General features: G+C 46.5%; 1 protein-coding gene across 2 annotated transcripts in view; it reads left to right on the plus strand.

The window, feature by feature from the left end:
* The window catches only part of LOC143296142 (uncharacterized), a 53,074-nt gene that overhangs the window by 23,054 nt on the left and 16,931 nt on the right, over positions 1 to 13,089 (plus strand). The window contains exon 1 of one of the 2 annotated variants that reach the window (XM_076607940.1): positions 10,314 to 10,431. The exons of the other annotated variant lie outside the window; for it this stretch is intronic. The gene's annotated coding sequence lies outside the window, so the exon portion shown is untranslated. Of the gene's footprint in view, positions 1 to 10,313; positions 10,432 to 13,089 lie in introns of those variants that run through there. 2 annotated transcript variants of the gene reach the window in all.

Genomic DNA, 13,089 nt, shown 5'->3' on the forward strand with positions numbered 1-13,089 from the left:
TCCTGTACAGGTTACGTCGTATCACACATCCATCCTGCACAGGTTACGTCGTATCACACATCCATCCTGCACAGGTTACGTCGTATCGCATATCCATCCTGTACAGGTTACGTTGTATCCCACATCCATCCTGTACAGGTTACGTCGTATCACACATCCATCCTGCACAGGTTACGTCGTATCGCATATCCATCCTGTACAGGTTACGTCGTATCACCATCCTGTACAGGTTACGTCGTATCACCATCCTGTACAGGTTACGTCGTATCACCACCCTGTACAGGTTACGTCGTATCACCACCCTGTACAGGTTACGTCGTATCACCATCCTGTACAGGTTACATCGTATCACCACCCTGTACAGGTTACGTCGTATCACCATCCTGTACAGGTTACGTCGTATCACCATCCTGTACAGGTTACGTCGTATCGCACATTCATCCTGTACAGGTTACGTCGTATCACCACCCTGTACATGTTACGTTGTATCCCACATTCATCCTGTACAGGTTACGTCGTATCACCACCCTGTACAGGTTACGTCGTATCACCATCCTATACAGGTTACGTCGTATCACCACCCTGTACATGTTACGTTGTATCCCACATTCATCATGTACAGGTTACGTTGTATCGCACATTCATCATGTACAGGTTACGGCGTATCGCACATTCATCCTGTACAGGTTACGTCGTATCCTACATCCATCCTGTACAGGTTACGTCGTATCACCATCCTGTACAGGTTACGTCGTATCGCACATTCATCCTGTACAGGTTACGTCGTATCGCACATTCACCCTGTACAGGTTACGTCGTATCGCACATTCATCCTGTACAGGTTACGTCGTATCACCATCCTGTACAGGTTACGTCCTATCACCATCCTGTACAGGTTACGTCGTATCATACATCCATCCTGTACAGGTTACGTCGTATCACCATCCTGTACAGGTTACGTCGTATCGCACATTCATCCTGTACAGGTTACGTCGTATCGCACATTCACCCTGTACAGGTTACGTCGTATCCCACATGTACAGGTTACGTTGTCAACGCTGTCGGCAAGCTGTACAGAGTTCGGACGTTGTTTCCATGACCACAGTCATCCTTTTGCTCTGCAAGGGGGATGGTGGCAGAGTGGTTTAGACCCTCAGCTGCCAGTGCAGTGAGGCCGTGAGGGTGTGGGTTCGAATCCCGCTCTCGTCCTTTCTCCCAAGTTTGTCTGGAAAATCCAACTGAGCGTCTAGTCTTTCGGATGAGACGAAAAACCGAGGTCCCGTTTGCAGCACGCACCTGGCGTATTGAAAAAGAACCCATGGCAACGAGAGTGTTGTCCTCTGGCAAAATTCGGTAGAACTCCACTCTGATAGGTACACAGTAATATAAGCATGCACTCAAGGCCTGACTAAGCGCTGCTGGTCAGGCATCTTCTTAGCAGATGCAGTGTAGCGTCTATGGATTTGTCCGAACGCAGCGACACTTCCTTGAGAAACTGAGACTGAAACTGTGCCTGGTTTTTGTTTGGTGTGATAGTCGTGTCCGACTGTGACCAGCAGAACAGCAGAGGAGGGAACTGCTGTCCCGACTATCTCGGGTAGAGTTTGATTATTGTGGAGAGTGTCTTGCCCAGGGTGCATCCCCTACTCTCTCGGCCAAGAGGGTTTTAGGACAGTCGGCGTTGGGATGGTTCCCACAAAGGCCAGCTAGCCCCTGAGACTGCAGATCAGTTTCAGTGGCTCAAGGAGGCGTCACTGCGTTCGGACAAATCCATATACGCTACACCACATCTGCCAAGCAGATGCCTGACCAGCAGCGTAACCCAACGCGCTTAGTCAGGCCTTGAGAAGAAAAAAAAAGGGGGAATAAATAATAGATAAGCTTACACAAATAAATAAATAAAATAAATAGTAATTATAATATAAAAAGGTAGTAGTAATAACGATAATAATAATAATAATAATAAATAAATAAATAAATAAGACAACAATGATGATAAATAAGCAAATAAATGTAAAATATGAAGACACACATTCACACATACACCCACACATGCATAACAGATATGCACCAAACATGCAGTTTCACAGATATGAGAGCACAGTCAAATACACATTAACGCACATGAGCTCCAACACACACACACACACACACACACATGACCCTGCACCTCCTCTACTCCCCTCCTCCACACACTCATTTCTAGTCTACGTATCGCAGCTTCCACGGCACACACACACACACACACACACACACACACACACACACACACACACTAAGACTGCAGAACAAACAGCCATTGCGAGCTGGCCTCCTGGTTTGAGGGTCATGGTCGTTCACAAATGACAGACGGTATTGTTAGGCAATGTATATATATATATATATATATATATATATATATATATACGATAGTCAGTCGTGTGACTATGACCATCAGAACAGCAGAGAAGGCAACTGCTGTTCCGACTATTCGGGCTAGAATTTGATTATGGGGGAGAGTGTCTTGCCCAAGTTACATCCCCATTCTCTCGGCCAAGAGGGTTTTAGGACAATCGGCGTTGGGATGGTTCCCAAAGGCCAACTAGCCCCCAAGGCTGCAGCAGTAAGAGCCGGCGCAATTTTGCCTCCTAGTTTGAGAGTGATAGTCCTTCACAAAAGACTAAGCTGTAAATGATTTCCTATTGACTGGAGAAACCATTGATAATACAGCTTTCACTTTGCTGTCAGCCCAAATGTACACTTATGTCAATCTGTGATATAAGCCGAGTGAGGAATATTTACCTGCTCCTTCGTGATGGAGCACGGGTCAGGCTGTGTTAGTCGATAACTAACATGACATTGCTTCACACGTTCCCCAGCGTTCTCCTTCTTCTTCTTCTTTCTGCTCCTCCTCGTCCTCCTCCTCCTTCTTCCTCTTCTTCTTCTTCCTCTTCTTCTTCCTCTTCTTCTTCTCATTATTATTATTACTATTTTGTTGTTGTTGTTGTTTTAGTAGTATTATCACCATCGTCGTCATTGAATGATCATCATTTTCTCTTACAGCTTCAGTGTGGAGAAACCGTGAAATGAACTTTCTATTCTGAGCGCCGTCAGCATTTGACCAGTTGTGCGACAGGCACGTACAGACTTGTGTTTGTGCATCCTCTCTCGTTTTCACCACGCATACTGCAAAATGGCCTGTGTTCAGCACAGGGGGGGGGGGGGGGGGGCACCTGAGGCTTTACGCTCATTTCGCCTATGGGCAACACACACACACACACACACACACACACTCACAGAGCTCTCTCTCACACACACAACACACACACACACACTCACAGAGCTCTCTCTCACACACACACACACACACACACACACACACACACACACACACACACACACACACACAGAGCTCTCTCACATACACACACACACATCTCACACACACACAACTTACACGCACACAACACACACAACACACACACACAACTCACACGCACACAACACAACACACACACACACATACACACACATACACACACACACAACTCACACGCACACAACACAACACACACACACACAGAGCTCGCGTGCACACACACACACACACACACACACACACACACACACACACACACCTTCGCATGCGTACATAGTAATTTCTTCCCCCACACCCCCATCCCCACTCAATTTTTTTTCCTACCCTCGTCTAATATCACTTCCAATGAAAAGACGTTAAACTAAAGAACGAACACACACAGCTCTCTCTCTCTCTCTCTTCTCTCTCTCTCTCTCTCTCTCCCCCTCTCTCTCTCTCTCCAAAACACACACACACAGCTCACACGGACGCACACACACAGAGAGCTAACACACACCCACACTAACACTAATGATAACACACACACACACACACTCAGACACGTCCCTCAAATCGACGTGGTATTTTTTTCTTCAAAAGTCTGCAGAACCTAACCAAGTAGACAGTCTGATTCAGTGAATGCAGAATTGCATTCCTGATGTTAAATCCTGGTTGACTTCCAAGAATTTTAAGTAAAATGATGACAGAACTGAAGCCATGATTATCTCCTTAAGAATGTCCACGCCTGTTTCTTGACTCAAGCCTAAACCTCAGTGTGCACGCTCAGGTAGTCAAATCTGAACTTCGTTCGGTTAACTCTCATTATTCAGTACCTTTCTGTTGAAAAGAAAAGAAAAGAAAAGAAAAATATCTATATGAATAACACACTCTGCTTTTGTGCTGTCACGAATCGACTACTATAATTTTCTTCTAACAGGCTGTCTGCATAATTTTCTTCAGCGAATTGAAAAACTTCAAAACAATCCTGCCCGTCTGACACTTGATGTGTCTTATAAACTTTAAGGTTTTATGACAATAAAAAGTATTCTATTCTATTCTATTCTATTCTCAGAGTCCCACGCACTAGATCACATTTTCTCCCCACCTCCGTACTCTGCACTGGCTCCCCACTGAAGCCAGAATTCAATTCAAAGTTGCGCGTCTCTTGTCCCTGCTGTTGTGCTTTCCACTCCACATGACCTTCCTATCTTTCCGACCTCATCAGTGCTTACACTCTCCTCAACAACCCTCCGCTCTCCCTCTGACTGTTACCTTCTGAAACTTGCTGGTGTTATTTATCACACGAACCTGTGGTGAACGTTGTTTCTTCTTTGTTTCTTGTCCGATCTGGAACAACCTTCCTCATCATGTCGTGTCGTCTGATTCTATCTCTTCTTACGCTCTTCACTAAAAAAAAAAAAAATCATCTTTTTTTTTAAAAACCTATCTATAAGCACTCTCAGCTTCCTTTTTCTCCATCACCATCCCTGTCAGCCTACTACGGATGCATGACGAATGAGAGAGAGAGAGAGAGAGGGGGGGCGGGGGGAGGAAGCGGTCATGAATGATTCATGTAATTTGTAACTTGGAGCTCTTAGAGAGAAGGGAGGGGGGAGGGGTGTTGAGAAAAAAGCGGCCATGAATGATTCATGTAATTTGCAACTTCGAGCTCTTAGTGAGAGAAGGGGCGCAATAAAAATGTACATAATGATAATAACGATAATGATAATTATTAACAACAGTATTATTAATAATAATTATTGTTATTGTTGTGGTGTGTGTGTGGTGTGTGTGTGTGTGTGTGTGTGTGTGTGTGTGTGTGTGTGAATTCCGTCGACGTAACGGAACCGAGACCGTGAACGTGACCCTGCAACAGGTGACGGACAAATGGAACCCCCCCCCCCTCCAACCCCCAGTGCCCGCGTACCGCCTGTCCCCCTTTCCGGTCACTCCTTAACTCGGCCAAGGAACGGCCCTTGGCGGTCGGCTGGGCTGAAGCAACGTGATTTGATGTTAACCCCTTGACTGCTGGGCTGAAGCAACGTGATTTGATGTTAACCCCTTGACTGCTGGGCTGAAGCAACGTGATTTGATGTTAACCCCTTGACTGCTGGGCTGAAGCAACGTGATTTGATGTTAACCCCTTGACTGCTGGGCTGAAGCAACGTGATTTGATGTTAACCCTTGACTGCTGGGCTGAAGCAACGTGATTTGATGTTAACCCCTTGACTGCTGGGCTGAAGCAACATGATTTGATGTTAACCCCTTGACTGCTGGGCTGAAGCAACGTGATTTGATGTTAACCCCTTGACTGCTGGGCTGAAGCAACGTGATTTGATGTTAACCCCTTGACTGCTGGGCTGAAGCAACATGATTTGATGTTAACCCCTTGACTGCTGGGCTGAAGCAACGTGATTTGATGTTAACCCCTTGACTGCTGGGCTGAAGCAACGTGATTTGATGTTAACCTCTTTACTGCTGGGCCTTGGCGAGATGTGAGCAGTGTGGGGTGGGTTTGAAAAGCAGTCACTACATTTTGTGTACTTTTCCACGATGGAACCGATTTTGCTGAACGGATCGTAACGCAGCCCCAAAGGGGACGAAATGCAAATACAGAGTGATGCCTGACTTCTAAACTCTGTCTGATCTCAGGGAGGTGACAGTCCTTCACTGACATCCTGAGTGAGGTGACAGTCCTTCGCTGACATCCTGACCTGTCAGCTGTGTCTTATCCCAGTGAGGTGACAGCTCTTCACGTGACAAGGAATGATAGTCACACCACAAGGTGTGCAGGAGTGGGGTGAACACGACGTGATAAGGAATGATAGTCACACCACAAGGTGTGCAGGAGTGGGGTGAACACGACGTGACAAGGAATGATAGTCACACCACAAGATGTGCAGAAATGGGGTGAACACGACGTGACAAGGAATGATAGTCACACCACAAGATGTGCAGGAGTGGGGTGAACACGACGTGATAAGGAATGATAGTCACGCCACAAGGTGTGCAGAAATGGGGTGAACACGACGTGATAAGGAATGATAGTCACACCACAAGATGTGCAGGAGTGGGGTGAACACGACGTGATAAGGAATGATAGTCACACCACAAGGTGTGCAGAAATGGGGTGAACACGACGTGATAAGGAATGATAGTCACACCACAAGGTGTGCAGGAGTGGGGTGAACACGACGTGATAAGGAATGATAGTCACACCACAAGGTGTGCAGAAATGGGGTGAACACGACGTGATAAGGAATGATAGTCACACCACAAGGTGTGCAGGAGTGGGGTGAACACGACGTGATAAGGAATGGTAGTCACACCACAAGGTGTGCAGGAGTGGGGTGAACACGACGTGATAAGGAATGGTAGTCACACCACAAGATGTGCAGGAGTGGGGTGAACACGACGTGATAAGGAATGATAGTCACACCACAAGGTGTGCAGGAGTGGGGTGAACACGACGTGATAAGGAATGGTAGTCACACCACAAGATGTGCAGGAGTGGGGTGAACACGACGTGATAAGGAATGATAGTCACACCACAAGGTGTGCAGGAGTGGGGTGAACACGACGTGATAAGGAATGGTAGTCACACCACAAGATGTGCAGGAGTGGGGTGAACACGACGTGATAAGGAATGATAGTCACACCACAAGATGTGCAGGAGTGGGGTGAACACGACGTGACAAGGAATGATAGTCACACCACAAGGTGTGCAGGAGTGGGGTGAACACGACGTACAGCACGCACACACACACACACACACACACACACACACACACGGCGGGTAACTGGGTGCAGACAGGGGGTTCACCCACCAGCTACTGGCCGGTGTGGAGGATTTGTTCAGACCCCCCCGTTGTTTATTTACCCATGGGTTAAATCTGGCGACACGAATTCTTCGGTTGTGGATAGGTCTACTGACTTGGACTGGTGATGGACTGGACAGTGTCGTAAACTGTGGCTGATGTTCAGGCGTGTTTGCTCTGCTCAATTCAGGGATGTGAGACCCATGCAGGAAACGCGGAAATGTGCTGTTTCATTGGACACACACACACACACACACACACACACACACACACACACACACACACACCCACGGGTGCAATACCCGAATGGTTAAAGCGCTGGACTTTCAATCTGAGGGTCCTGGGTTCGAATCTCGGAGCACCTGGTGGGTAAAGGGTGGAGATTTTTCCGATCTCCCAGGTCAACATATGTGCAGACCTGCTAGTGCCTGAACCCCCTTCGTGTGTATGCGCACGCAGAAGATCAAATACGCACGTTAAAGATCCTGTAATCCGTGTCAGCGTTCGGTGGGTTATGGAAACAAGAATATACCCAGCATGCACACCCCTGAAAACGGAGTATGGCTGCCTACATGGCGGGGTAAATAAATAAAAACGGTCATACACGTAAAATGTTACATGTCTGAGTGTGTATGTGTGTGCGTCTGAAATCTGATTGAATGACACAGGAAACGAATGATGAGCGCCCAGTGGCAGCCGTCAGTCGGCTCTACCCAGGTAGGCAGCCTGTGGTGCAAATGTCCCCGTGTATGTAAAGCGCTTAGAGCTTGGTCTCTGACCGAGGATAGGCGCTATCTAAGTATCCACATCAAAACACACACACACACACACACACACACACACACACACACACTGAAAAAGAGAAAAGCATGTCCTTGAGACCGAAATCGGGTCGTTCAATGCCACCGTCCTCCCTGGGATAAAGGAAGGGTTGGAGGTGGTGGTTTGCTGTGACACCCCTCCTACCCCCCTACCTCCGCTCCCCCCCCACCCCCCCACCACCACCCTTCTGGGAGTGATAGTGGAGCTTTGTCAGATAGATAGAGATGGACTGCTCTGCCCCCCCCCCCCCCACACACCCCCCTCCCTGTGTTCACTTGAAGCTCGATACGGAGTTATCCGGGAGGTTGATGGTTCAAGTCATGTCTTCGAGTTTTGATTTGTTTCATTTTTGTTCACAGTGTGCTTTTTTTTTCTTTCTTTTTTTTTCCTTTCTTTTTGTTGTTGTTGTTGTTTTTTGTTTTTGCTTCAGTCCTTCTGAAGGGTGAGGACTAGATGAAAAAACGGAGAAAAAAAAACCCCAAACAAAAACCAAAAAAAAGTCTATGCTTGTAGATATTACCATCGTCGATAAAGAGCTTACATTGTATAGTTTTGTCCCTGGATGTTGTCTGTATGTCCTGGGCATTATCACAGCACACTACACATCTAGTTACAGAATGGTTAGGACGTTCATCTGTCGATACAGTGTATAGTTTTGTTCCTGGATGTTGTCTGTATGTCCTGGGCATTATCACAGCACACTACACATCTAGTTACAGAATGGTTAGGACGTTCATCTGTCGATACAGTGTATAGTTTTGTTCCTGGATGTTGTCTGTATGTCCTGGGCATTATCACAGCACACTACACATCTAGTTACAGAATGGTTAGGACGTTTATCTGTCGATACAGTGTATAGTTTTGTCCCTGGATGTTGTCTGTATGTCCTGGGCATTATCACAGCACACTACACATCTAGTTACAGAATGGTTAGGACGTTCATCTGTCGATACAGTGTATAGTTTTGTCCCTGGATGTTGTCTGTATGTCCTGGGCATTATCACAGCACACTACACATCTAGTTACAGAATGGTTAGGACGTTTATCTGTCGATACAGTTTCCGTGAGGGTGCGGGTTCCAATCCCGCTCTCGCCCTGTCTCCCAAGTTTTCTCATTTTCAGGTTACAACTGTGTTATGTTACATATCTGAATATATTACCTCTGTAATGTTTGTTTACACCACCCCTTCATGAGGGGCCATGGACTATATTGAATAAAACATCCGTATCCGTATCCGTATCCCAAGTTTGACCGGAAAAAAACAAAACAACTGAGCGTCTAGTCATTCGGATGAGACGCTACACCCAGGCCCCGTGTGCATCACGCACTTTGCGCACTGAAAAAAGAACCCATGGCAACGAAAGTGCTGTCCTCTGGCAAACGTCTGTAGAGGAAATGGACTCTCTCTCACACACACACACACACACACACACACACACACACACACACACACACACACACATGACACGTCTAACATCACTCAAAGACTCAAAAGACGTTAACTCTTTCCATACGAACGGCGAAAGAGACGACGTTAACAGCGTTTCAGCCCAATTACCATCATCAAAATATTGCAAGCGAAAGGCTCTTACACTGAAGACGTGAATGTTGATAAAGAATACCACAATTGTGACGACGGAAGCTAAAGGTTGGGTCATTCAGACGCCCACTGGACATCCGAGGACAGGCCGTACTGAGTGAGTTAAACTAAAGAAAGAAAGATGTTGTTCTCTCGTTCTTCGAGACTGTCAAATTGATTATTTTAGCTTAGAAAGTACTGTGAAGAAAGGGTACAACATGATTCTATTCGTAAAATATATGTTGGATTTATTTGACTGACCAAATATTCAAAGTTGAATGGATTGGCCAATGATCTGTCAGAATTTCTCCTCTCCCCTCTGTTCCCCCTCCCCCTCCACCTTACCCACCATTCTTCTAACTTTGCTTCTTCCTTTTTTTTTCTTCTTCGTGTTTTTCTTCTATCAGGCCGATTACTCTGGTGATAATAAACTTAATCTCATGTTAATATTGATATTAGCATTATTTTACTGTATTATGCACTGTTTGTTTATTTGTTTTATTTCATTATTTCATTACTTACTGTTTATGAATGTTATTTGATACAATTGATAATATGGTTCATCAGCCGTCATGATAAAATTGAAGTGCAACGTTATGAGCACGGTATAAGCTTTAAGCTTGTTGATGCTCTTTTGTCATTCATTGCATTGTAATCATGTGTATTGTTGAATAAGTAAAGATTATTGAAACCAAATGGACTCTGGTTGGTCCACAGATATGTGTGTGTGTGCACTCGAGGCCTGGCTAAGCTCGTTGTGGTATGCTGCTGGTCAGGCATCTACCTCGCAGATGTGGTGCAGTGGATAAGACACCTCACACGGACACACATACGACACACTTCCGTGATTACCTGCACACACACTGAGACCACGGTACGCTCTTTCCCCACCCCACTGCCCGGACACACACACACGCATACACACACACACACACACACACACACACATACACACACACACACACACACACACACACACACACTACACACACACACACACACACACACACACACACACACACACACACACACACACAACTACAGTCAGTTTTTGGCATTGTCGGAGGACACACACACACACACACACACACACACACACACACACACACACACACATACACACACACACACACACACACACACACACACACACACACACTACACACACACACACACACACACACACACACACACACACACACATTGTCGGAGGACGTGGTACGTGAGTGGGTGTGATGACGAAAACTGAACTTTATGCATCAGATAAGACAATGTCACTGACCTTCCACTGTCAGATCACGTGTGCTGATGATAAAACAAAACACTAAACGAAACAATGAAATACATTCAGCATGTGGGTATTAAGAGAGGGGCATGGGTTGGGGTGTGAGCGTTGTGTGTGGATGAGTTTTCTATAGAGCCCATAAGAAATTAGGGACCACCTCATGTTACCATGGGTGGTTATTTTGGGGGTTTTTTTTCCCGTAAAATATTTCAAGAAAATAGAAAGATTGATTTCATGAAACGTACTGTATAATTATAACGAACCAGTGGGATCTTATTGAATACACACAAGACGGCTGTTTCAGGCACACATGCACTATGATCAGCTTGAAAAAACGCGTTTGAACAATCAATGGTGTTTCAGCTACAAATTTTACAGTTATCTAGATTAGAAATTCATAAACTATAGCTCTTGAATTTTCATGGTGGAAAATGGAGGTGTGTGTGTGTGTGTGTGTGTGTGTGTAAGACTGCACCTGTGGTGATGTAGGAGTAGTGGTCATGACGTTGGTTGCATCCCTAAACACCTGTGATTATGTAGGTGTGGTGGTCATGATTTGGCCGTATCCCTAAACACCTGTGGTGATGTAGGAGTGGTGGTCATGACGTTGGCAGTATTCCTAAACACCTGTGGTGATGTAGGTGTGGTGGTCATGACGTTGGCAGTATCCCTAAACACCTGTGATTATGTAGGTGTGGTGGTCATGACGTTGGCAGTATCCCTAAACACCTGTGGTGATGTAGGTGTGGTGGTCATGACGTTGGTTGTATCCCTAAACACCTGTGATTATGTAGGTGTGGTGGTCATGACGTTGGCTGTATCCCTAAGCACCTGTGGTGATGTAGGAGTGGTGGTCATGACGTTGGCAGTATCCCTAAACACCTGTGGTGATGTAGGTGTGGTGGTCATGACGTTGGCTGTATCCCTAAACACCTGTGGTGATGTAGGTGTGGTGGTCATGACGTTGGCTGTATCCCTAAACACCTGTGGTGATGTAGGTGTGGTGGTCATGACGTTGGCAGTATCCCTAAACACCTGTGGTGATGTAGGTGTGGTGGTCATGACGTTGGCTGCATCCCTAAACACCTGTGATTATGTAGGTGTGGTGGTCATGACGTTGGCTGTATCCCTAAGCACCTGTGGTGATGTAGGTGTGGTGGTCATGACGTTGGTTGTATCCCTAAACACCTGTGGTGATGTAGGTGTGGTGGTCATGACGTTGGCAGTATCCCTAAACACCTGTGGTGATGTAGGTGTGGTGGTCATGACGTTGGCAGTATCCCTAAACACCTGTGGTGATGTAGGTGTGGTGGTCATGACGTTGGCTGTATCCCTAAACACCTGTGGTGATGTAGGTGTGGTGGTCATGACGTTGGCAGTATCCCTAAACACCTGTGGTGATGTAGGTGTGGTGGTCATGACGTTGGCAGTATCCCTAAACACCTGTGGTGATGTAGGTGTGGTGGTCATGACGTTGGTTTATCCCTAAACACCTGTGGTGATGTAGGAGTGGTGGTCATGATTTGGCTGTATCCCTAAACACCTGTGGTGATGTAGGTGTGGTGGTCATGACGTTGGTTTATCCCTAAACACCTGTGGTGATGTAGGAGTGGTGGTCATGACGTTGGCTGCATCCCTAAACACCTGTGGTGATGTAGGTGTGGTGGTCATGACGTTGGCTGCATCCCTAAACACCTGTGGTGATGTAGGAGTGGTGGTCATGATTTGGCTGTATCCCTAAACACCTGTGGTGATGTAGGTGTGGTGGTCATGACGTTGGCTGTATCCCTAAACACCTGTGGTGACGTAGGAGTGGTGGTCATGACGTTGGCAGTATCCCTAAACACCTGTGGTGATGTAGGTGTGGTGGTCATGACGTTGGCTGCATCCCTAAACACCTGTGGTGATGTAGGTGTGGTGGTCATGACGTTGGCTGTATCCCTAAACACCTGTGGTGATGTAGGAGTGGTGGTCATGACGTTGGTTTATCCCTAAACACCTGTGGTGATGTAGGAGTGGTGGTCATGACGTTGGCAGTATCCCTAAACACCTGTGGTGATGTAGGTGTGGTGGTCATGACGTTGGCTGCATCCCTAAACACCTGTGGTGATGTAGGAGTGGTGGTCATGACGTTGGCTGTATCCCTAAACACCTGTGGTGATGTAGGTGTGGTGGTCATGACGTTGGCTGTATCCCTAAACACCTGTGGTGATGTAGGTGTGGTGGTCATGACGTTGGCTGTATCCC

Source organism: Babylonia areolata, chromosome 21 (assembly GCF_041734735.1).
Source record: "Babylonia areolata isolate BAREFJ2019XMU chromosome 21, ASM4173473v1, whole genome shotgun sequence".
Lineage (NCBI taxonomy): Eukaryota > Metazoa > Mollusca > Gastropoda > Neogastropoda > Buccinidae > Babylonia > Babylonia areolata.